Source organism: Chlamydotis macqueenii, chromosome 4 (genome assembly GCF_036417535.1).
Source record: "Chlamydotis macqueenii isolate bChlMac1 chromosome 4, bChlMac1.mat, whole genome shotgun sequence".
NCBI lineage: Eukaryota > Metazoa > Chordata > Aves > Otidiformes > Otididae > Chlamydotis > Chlamydotis macqueenii.
Genome location: NC_141559.1, coordinates 50,286,309 through 50,295,407, shown reverse-complemented (window position 1 = coordinate 50,295,407; position 9,099 = coordinate 50,286,309). Strand labels below are relative to the sequence as shown.

The 9,099-nt window shown below is 34.8% G+C and overlaps 1 long non-coding RNA gene across 1 annotated transcript; it reads right to left on the bottom strand.

Annotated features, from left to right (window-relative positions):
• Nucleotides 1-6,391: 6,391 nt before the first annotated feature.
• On the bottom strand, nucleotides 6,392-8,812 carry LOC147600983 (uncharacterized). The gene is made up of 3 exons (XR_015258405.1): nucleotides 8,752-8,812; nucleotides 6,649-6,766; nucleotides 6,392-6,545 (listed from the first exon to the last, which is right to left on the bottom strand). It is a non-coding gene; the product is annotated as an uncharacterized LOC147600983 (long non-coding RNA).
• Between the last annotated feature and the right edge of the window lie 287 nt (nucleotides 8,813-9,099).

The following is a 9,099-nucleotide window of genomic DNA, read 5'->3' as shown; positions in this document are numbered from 1 at the left end:
ACAGAGCATTAATTAGATCAATAAAATTGCAAATACTATGACAGAAATTGCTTGACAGTTACAGTACTAAGCTCTTCTAAGTTATATTTTGATCTTGTAAAACATTGTTCATGCTATTTCAATTAATGAAATTATAATATACAATTTCATTAAATAATATCCATGTATCCATTATTCAGGCTGAAAAAAAATTGCTGAAGTCCCTTAAATAATAGAACAACTTGAATAGAAGGAGAAAAAGGACATCAGAAATGCTCAATCAGTAATAATTTTATTTGGTCTTCTATTCTTTTTTGAAGTCAGTCCAGTAAGTTTATCATACATGGGTAACAGTATTTAAACTCACTCAGTTCTCTTTGCATGGAAGAAGACGTGAGATGATTATGTGAGCTTTGCAGCTTTCCAGAAGGCTGGCAATAACAAAGAGCAACAACACTGGTAGTATCTTAAAATAGTATATCTATTTCTGTAATCAATATCTGATCATTGCTTTATTTCAAAAGAGCCCTCTTTCTCAGGATTTCATAGACATGAAGGTTGAAGGAGAGAGAGAGAGGCGCTATATTAATACCTCGGATTCTGGGTATTTCAGGTAAAATTGTCTTTCATTCTTTTTTGGTGGAAGCTGAATTGCCATGGTGTATGGTCTTGAGTTAGAAATAAGAATATGGGAAATCTTTTATAGAGCATCTTTTTAAAACTAAGACATTTGTATGCCACAATTGCTGACTCAAAGTCCAGCTGAGTTTTGCTGTCTTTCCTCCTATAATCTGGAAAAATTTCAAAGGAGCTGATGACAACTTATAAAACTCTAAGGCTGAGTCTAAGTCAGAGTTACTGGCAAATGCCATGCTGATGTTACCTGACCTTAAGATGAACATATACAAGAGTACATATCCTGGTATCTGACTACCCTAGCTAACAGTGTCTAGATAACTCATCCAGAATATGGATTTTTCCTGTTGGGCCTGGTTTTGCTTTGACTCCACCACATTCATTTGGAGACATTGGTGGAAATCAAACCCTTATCTTTGTAGATGTATTCCAATGCTTCCTTAACAACGGTGTTTATTATTTTCAAAAAAAGCACTTACAAGATTACAGCAACGGATCCAATTTTACTTAACACATTTCTGCTCTTCAGCAAGAAGCTGTAGAATAAATCATTATTGAATTGCTTGATAATAATAAAGCAAGCACTTTATTCCACTGTTCTATGCATCTATTTAGATTCATATCTTTTCCAAGTTTTATTGGAATCTCTCTGAAACCAGTTTTAACCCTGCACTGGCACCTTCAGTTAGAGGATCTCAAAGTGAAGAGAAAACCAAAATGCAGCAAATGCTTAGATGTTTTAAATTCTGATACAGTTCAAACATATCTCTATCTGTATTTTCTGTCTCAAAATGGTTTTACCTGCACTAAACTTGTTTTCTGCCAAAGTTGAAGAAATTAATAGGACTTGGACAGTTAAGTAATATTAATGTCTTAAAATCCAATTTAATTTCCTAAATTACACAGAACACTACCCTATTATTTCAATAAATATTGGATGATCTGTGTGTTTATGAGGAGCAGAGGTGATAGAAGAATTATTTCACTCCATTTTCAGCAGAGGTTATACAAACCAAATAAGAATAAATATTCTTCTCAAATTGAGTTAATGACAAGATTCGTCATGAGCAGTTAGGAACATCTGTAGGCAGTAAGGCTCAGAGAAAATAATTTATAAGATTACTCTAGTTTTTATTTATTTTTCTATAATTTAAATATCATTTAGTCTATGTTATATTCATATGTAATGTATGTAGCTTTACTCAGCAAGTCCTCTGTAGTTAGTCTTCAGATGGTGTATTCCTCTGTCCAGGTGAGCTGTTCATTTAAGATTTGTATCTGGTAAAATGTAGATTGGTAGTAGACTACCATATCATATCTTTCACATAAATTACGTGACTCACTCTTGGAAACAGAGTAATAGCAGCTAAAAATGATAACACTCTGAGGAACTACGACAGTTTGTGTTTTGCACAAAAAAAAATAGTGCAAGTGAATGTAACAGATTTTGATCTTTCTCCAATTATTTTTACAGATATAGGTGTATCACTGTATCCCTGTTGGTGATACACTGTGTCTAGAAAAGGAATCAAGCTATCTTCAGTATGTTAAAAGCAATTTTGAGTTAAGTTTTATCATTTATAATAACATAAGCTTTTGTATTTAGGATTTCTCCTGATGACAGAAGTAGCTGTCTTGAAAAATGGGAAACATATAAAACAAACAAACAAAAAACAAACCCACTATTTCTTTTATTTAAATGCCTACCTAGTAGGCTGGGAGATAGAAAGCACACATGACTTTTTTTTTTTCTCTCCCTCATAGAAATAATTGTGGATTTACAGAACTTTACGCTTTCCTTTTAGAGTTAACATTTCAACTGTCAATACACAAAATTCCTAAAGAAATGAAAGATTTTTTTTTCTATAAGAGAGAGAGAGAAAGGAAGGCTAGAGAGCTGTTATTTTTGGTTAAGGATATTATAGTTTATAAAGAAAGCTCCCAGAGAAGAATGCAATGTTTATGTGTGCATTCCTTACAGATGATAGTCATTTAAGAGAGGCTTTGTGGTTAACCCCTGTCAATGGGAATGTATGGATTCTGGTAGGAAAAAGAATTATATACTACCACAATTTGTAGGAAAGTTTTATTTTTAAAGTTAGACTACATAGTTATGAAAAAAGATGCTTGAGGAAGGCAGTAGTGAAGTTAGGATTTCTTCTTGCTCCTCCTGAAATCAGGAGATGAAATAAGCCTCTTTGGTTTAAAAGAAGGAAATATAGTTCAGGAAATTTTATGCCAAAACTACAGACCATCTTCTAATTCTATATACAACTTACAGCATGTTTCTATAGCAGGAAGTTGTAAAAAAAAAGAAATTCCATTAACTTTAAATGTTTTACAGCAACTTCTCTGGGTCAGAAAGATATTTTGGTAAACATCAGATGTTAACTATTATAATTCTGCTGGGTCTCACTATGTATCAACAGCTGAATAAATTATTCTGTGACGGAAACCAAATCAGAAACATATCATTACTTAAAGTTGTAGAATAATAATCACTACTGTCACCAGTAAATAATAATATTTCAGAGAAAATTGTTCTTCTCCTCTATTTGGTAGACTGACTTCCTGAAGAAAAAACAAAACAAAACAAAACAAAACAAAACAAAACAAAAAATCCAGAAACACTGAAATCCAGAAACACAGAATCATGGAAAGAACTCCCTTTAGGGTTTTCATCAAGATTTTACTTTCCAGCAGCTGTATGGCCTTTCAACAACTTTCGTTAGGATGAATAAATATGGAACACTTTGCATTGTATTCTACATGCTATTTCATGCTGACACACCTCCCCCAGAAGTCTGACCACATATCTAATCTTGATTAGATGTTAATAAGCTTTAAAGAGATATAAGCTGATATATGAAGTTTAATCTCTTCTTATGCCTTAAGAAGGACAATTAGGTCTAAATTTCAAAAAGACTTTTTTAAAAGCCATGTAATAAAGTGTGTTGTGGCAGAAACAGTATTTTTTTAAAACAAAATGAACACGTATACAAATAAATGCAATTTTGCAAATTATGACTAATAGTCATATAGGGGAAAGAACTTCTCCAGTTTTAATTTTATTTGATATTGCAGAACAGCAGAAAACATGCATGAATAGAATTTCTAAAAAGCATATTCCTAAGGTAAAATCAAGTTTCTGCTCTTTAAAATTACTAGAATATCTCTGAAGAATCATCTAAAGTTTTAGAATTTTCATTAAACAGGTTACATTTTGAAAAGTTCTTAAGTTAATTGTCTCATTCTTATTAAAATCAATAGCAGTCAGTGCTGGCTCAGTACAAAAGACCCAATCTTATTTAGACAATTTTCATGGCAATTTTTCATTCTTAGGTGCTTGCTTGTCTGTTGGAATCCAGAGCTCTGAGCTAGGTGGATAATTTTCTCATGAAATGCATGGCAGCTTGCCCAAAAAGGACAATGCATCTCCAGAAGTACAGCTGTGATTCCTGCTCAGGTCTGTCTAGGCCAAAAGTGTTTAAGATCCACAGGCACAGAAGTTTGAGCATTAGTATTTGCCAAATACCTGAAGTTGTGTTTCTCAGTACACTGAAGAGCTCCATTCCTGATGCTTCACAGTTCCCCACTTAATACACATCAAACCCAATAAAGATCCATCTTCTAAGCACCTTGTATTTTCAGCTGTCTAGTCTATTTGGCATACTCCAGCACTTCCTATCACATGTGTATGAAATCAGAATTAATCGAAAACCTCTTCCCCCCAAACCCTGCCCCCCCCCCCCAATAACACTATTTGCTGGCACACGAGTGAAGTGCTTATCTAATAGCTTGGAGTTCCTCACTCAAGGGCCTTTCTCACTAAAGATTAAACTCTAGCTGTTCTGGAAGAATGCTCAGACCCCAAGCTATTTAAAGAGAAAAGGAGGGGGAAATCTTTTCTTCTTTTTGAAGCTGTTTCACCAAGGGAAAAAAATCTCGGTTGAGACAGAAAGGGAGAGAGGGATTCCGGCTATGACATTATAATATAGATTATTTATGGGATTCAAGTTTTCCTCCTTAGTCAGTCTGGGGAATGGTCTTGCATTTGATTCTCAGAAGGTTTGTGTTCATGCCTTGTCCTTTGGGTAGTAAACTCATCTCAGCTGCCATTTCACTCTGTGAGTATCAAATTGGGCAATACAGAAGTTCAACTGTTCCAGTAAAAAAGCATAAGATTATTTGGGACACTCAGGAAACCAGCGAATTCAGGAGTTCTGTAGATGATATATTTTTTTCTTCAATGATGAAGTTAGACATTCACAAACCCACACCACCAATCACTCTTCCTTCACCTAAGATAATACAATAGTTTGTGGATGGGCACTATGAACAGAATGACTAAAATAAATTAGGATTGAAAACCAAAGAATCTTTGTAACTAAGCATCCAGCTGCCTTTTAACCAGGTTTTAATGACTCTTAACCACTGAGGAAAGGTCTAAAACTGTAGTTCACATCTACGCTTATCCATACCATGTGGCTTGGAGATACTACTCTGCACCAACTACAGTAGCTCCAGAACTGGAAGCAGTGTATTCGCACTGGCAAGATGTTGTACCCTATATACATATCCCTGTAAACAAATGAAGAGAAGGAGAGAAAAATATGATGCTGTATTCTGTCAAGCTGCCTTTCTGATACCCTGGAGCAAAGCTACAGGTCTCAGTCCCTAGTTAAACTGGCTATGCATGGTGCTGTTTGCATGAAGTTAACTGAGACATCTTTGATACAGCATGGCACGATGTGGTGTAGAAATATCCTACTGTAAATCAGCAGAAAGGGAAATGGCCAACTACTGGGGATGTCACTACTGGTGTTCTGGATCATGTTGCACACTACAGCTTTTCTGTGTCAAGTATCACAGTAAGATAAACTGACTAAATATGCAATGAGTTTCAATATAGGTAATGTTATGAGATATCCCTACACATAAGGTTGATAGTCACAGGCCCAGATCCTCAGCTCTTACGAGCAAATATCAGTGGAGCGGGATTAACTTGAAACTGCCTTGATTTACCCTTGCAGGGTATTTGGTTTGTGTTTTTGTGGGGGCAGGGTCTTTCCTATTCCTTTTGCTATAATCTATGTTTTTAATATCTTTAGTCTGCCCTTCTGCCCAACCTTCTCTTTATCTGTTCACATATGTTTGAGCACTACATGTTGTTGCACATTGTGAATTAACTTAAAATTTAAACCTTAGAAGGTCACAATCCCATTTTGCAAGACTTTGTTTAGATGTCATCTAAAATCAGCAAGAGTAGAATATGTTGCATTGGGAAAAAAAAAGATTTAATGAGGAGAGGCTTAATTATATACAGCTATATGAAAGGTTGGTGGGAGAAGGGAAGATATGAACCAAGAACGAGCTCATTTTCATTGCTGTATTCAAATATAAATTGTATGCATAAGCTAAAATGATGAGCACTGACATGAAAGGGGAAGGAAAAGGCAAGGGATTGAAGTTTGTTGAGACAAAAAGAAACGTCTGAAAACTTTGCAATAACACTTATAATTCATATTCTAAACATGTAAAATTGCTGTATTTTATAAATTTATCCTTATGTCAGATAGGGAAATGCAGAGATGGGAAGGACAAGCACAGTACAAAACATTAATCTGTTACAAATTCAGCACTGCATTGCATGGTGTTGCTGCTCAAAACAAAATAAATGTTTCAAATCCCTTTCCGCAGTTTCTAAAATGCTTTAAACAGTATTATCACCATCAAACAAATCATGTCCTTTCTTGCTAACTGGAAGATGCAACTTTATAACTGTATTAAAAAGCTACTGTGAAACAATGATCCAAAGTAGTGTTTAAAAGCATTTGTTGGGGCATTCTTTCATTTTGTGGTTGTACATGCTGAGGGCACAGTTCTTGACAGGAACAAATGGAAGATTGCATTTTGATGGCCAAAGATACCTACAAAAACAAGAGAGAAAAATTTACAATGCCTTTTTCTTCAGTACATCACAGTATAGTGGAAAAGAGCAACTCTTAAAAGAATAAGATGCAGACAACCTACCTTCTTAGAAAGGGGAGCAGAACACTGTCTCTGAAGTGCTGCTAACACACGCTGATCCCTTGCTTACTCGCTGCAATTTGAAGTAGATCACCATGGAAAATGTGGTGGATCTTGAGCACTGGAAAAAGCACGGATAAAAAGAATGGAAGTCAGATTCAGATGATACACAGACTTTACAAAATTTCAATTAAATAAAAAAATAAAACTAAAGAAAAACCCTAATATAAAGCCAGATTGTCCCACAGAGTTTAGACATATGAACCTAATGAAAAAGTAGAGAAAGGTCATCTAAAATCAGATGAAACTAGAAAAAAAAAAACTAAACAAATAAGCAAAGAATAAATCCCTCATACAACCTTGTATGAACAAGATCAAACCAAAAGACAGTAAACAGTTGATTTTACATACCTGAGCTACAAAGTAAGGGGCAAATTTTCAGTATGTCACTCCTCTTGGAAACTAATTTTATTCTTCAGTTCAGCACAATTAAATCTTTGCTTTTAAGGCATCAGTGGAAGGAAATGGGAGTTATTTGCTTTTTTTTTCCACCCTCAATGATGTCTCTTCAGTAGCGGACAGGAATTTGCCCTGTTTTCAGTTTGTATAACATCATACTGTGCTTAAATAACCTACAGGGTGAAATTCAACCTGCCATAGCTTCAGTTCCTTCAGGAAAATACAGCTATATTTTCCTTAGCAAGTTACCCTTCAGAGATGTGATACAACATCTGAAATACAGCATTTTAAGGATCAGAGGAAATGTCACCCCTGGAGTACAGTGATACCGAGAAACACGGAAGCCTCAGCTCTTCACAGGGGAACAAAGTTTAAATAAAGATACAACAAACCCAACAATGCTGGGTCACAGTAAACTGAGAAAAGTCAAGAAAACATGCATGGGTCATGCTTCACTTGCAGTCTTACAGACTACATCCTATAAACATCCTTCAAACAACAATAATTTTAATCTACTTTTCTAAATACTCAACATATGTATTTTCTTTAGATAAAGGCATAAAATCAGAGGGCATGCTTTTGCTCTTGAGCTACTTTTTAAAAAATTATGTCTATCTATATGGTTTCTATACAGTTTTGAAGCTGATTTTTGAAATAAACATTCAATTAAAGAGGAGTAATTAGTCAAATTTTTAGAATGATTATGCCATTCCACATAGGTCCTCAAATACAGGCACATAGGACACTCCTAGAAAGTAAAGATGGGAATAAAATTAAAAAAAAAAATAACAGAAGGTAACTTCAGGGACTTCCACTTCTTATTTTAAAACAAATGTGTAAGCAGTAAATAATTGCTACAAACAGTAGGTTTTTTTCACAGCAAAGGATGTATCCAACAAATGTATCATGGTTTTAATTCTGTGTTATCCAATAATAAACCCTAACTGCTGTAATTGCATCCCTTATTCATAGGTACAGTGTATGGATCTACAGCCTGAAAACCATCAACATAAGCAGTATGCTCCTTGCAAGTCTACTTGGTCAGTCTCCCCATGTTATTTGCAGTAGTCACTTAGGTCACACAGTGCTTTTTCTTGTCTTGCTGGATGAGTTGACTTTTTTTTAAACAGGATTATAATAAAGAAAAACAAGTAATAATTAAGAGGAAATGCTGTTGTATCTACTATCTATTTTGAATGTGAAAATCAGATATGTTTGAACTAATTTGCATTTTGAAGACTTAATAAGTTGCATGGATTTCAATTACACCTTTTTATCTGAGGAGAAAGAATATATTGTCTAGTCTTTGGAAAATATTTATTCCTACTTAGGATTAACCTATAGATAGAAAGTCTTTAGATATTACTATTTGTACAAGACAAGCACGATTAACACTCATTTTTCCCTTCAGAAATCCTATAGTTGGTAGCGTCATGTTCTCGAGATACTGTGAAGTCTGTGCTGCTCAGTGACACTCTTCAAACTTAAAGATCTTCCCTCTAATTAAACTTTATATTAACAATCAAATGCAGACAAGTGCTCCTGCTTTCAATTATACGAAGTCAGTAATTCACTGGCTATATGCACATTAATTTACCTAGTTTCCACTTAATGGAATTTGCCTACCCAGTTTCAATTGATACTCACATTTGCAGAGCTATGCTGAAACTCCATTCACATTCCATATATTCTTGCTTGGTGAAAAAATAGTTGCACATGCATGTGATCGCCTCTTTGGATCCCTTTCAAAGCCTTCTTTAGGAATCTGAATACGCCCTTCTGTGGGAAAAACTGCAGAAACAAAAAAGGGAATGAAAATCTTTTTAAGACTGTCCTTCCTCCCAGAAGGTTCTCAGAACTTGATTGAGAGCTTCAAATACAAGGGATCCTAAAAGAGCAGGAAGGATCAAAGCCCCCAGCATCAAAACATTTTGGTTTCACCTTTCATTGCACCTCCTACTTACAGCCATTGGTGTTGAAACAGTAAAGCACAGA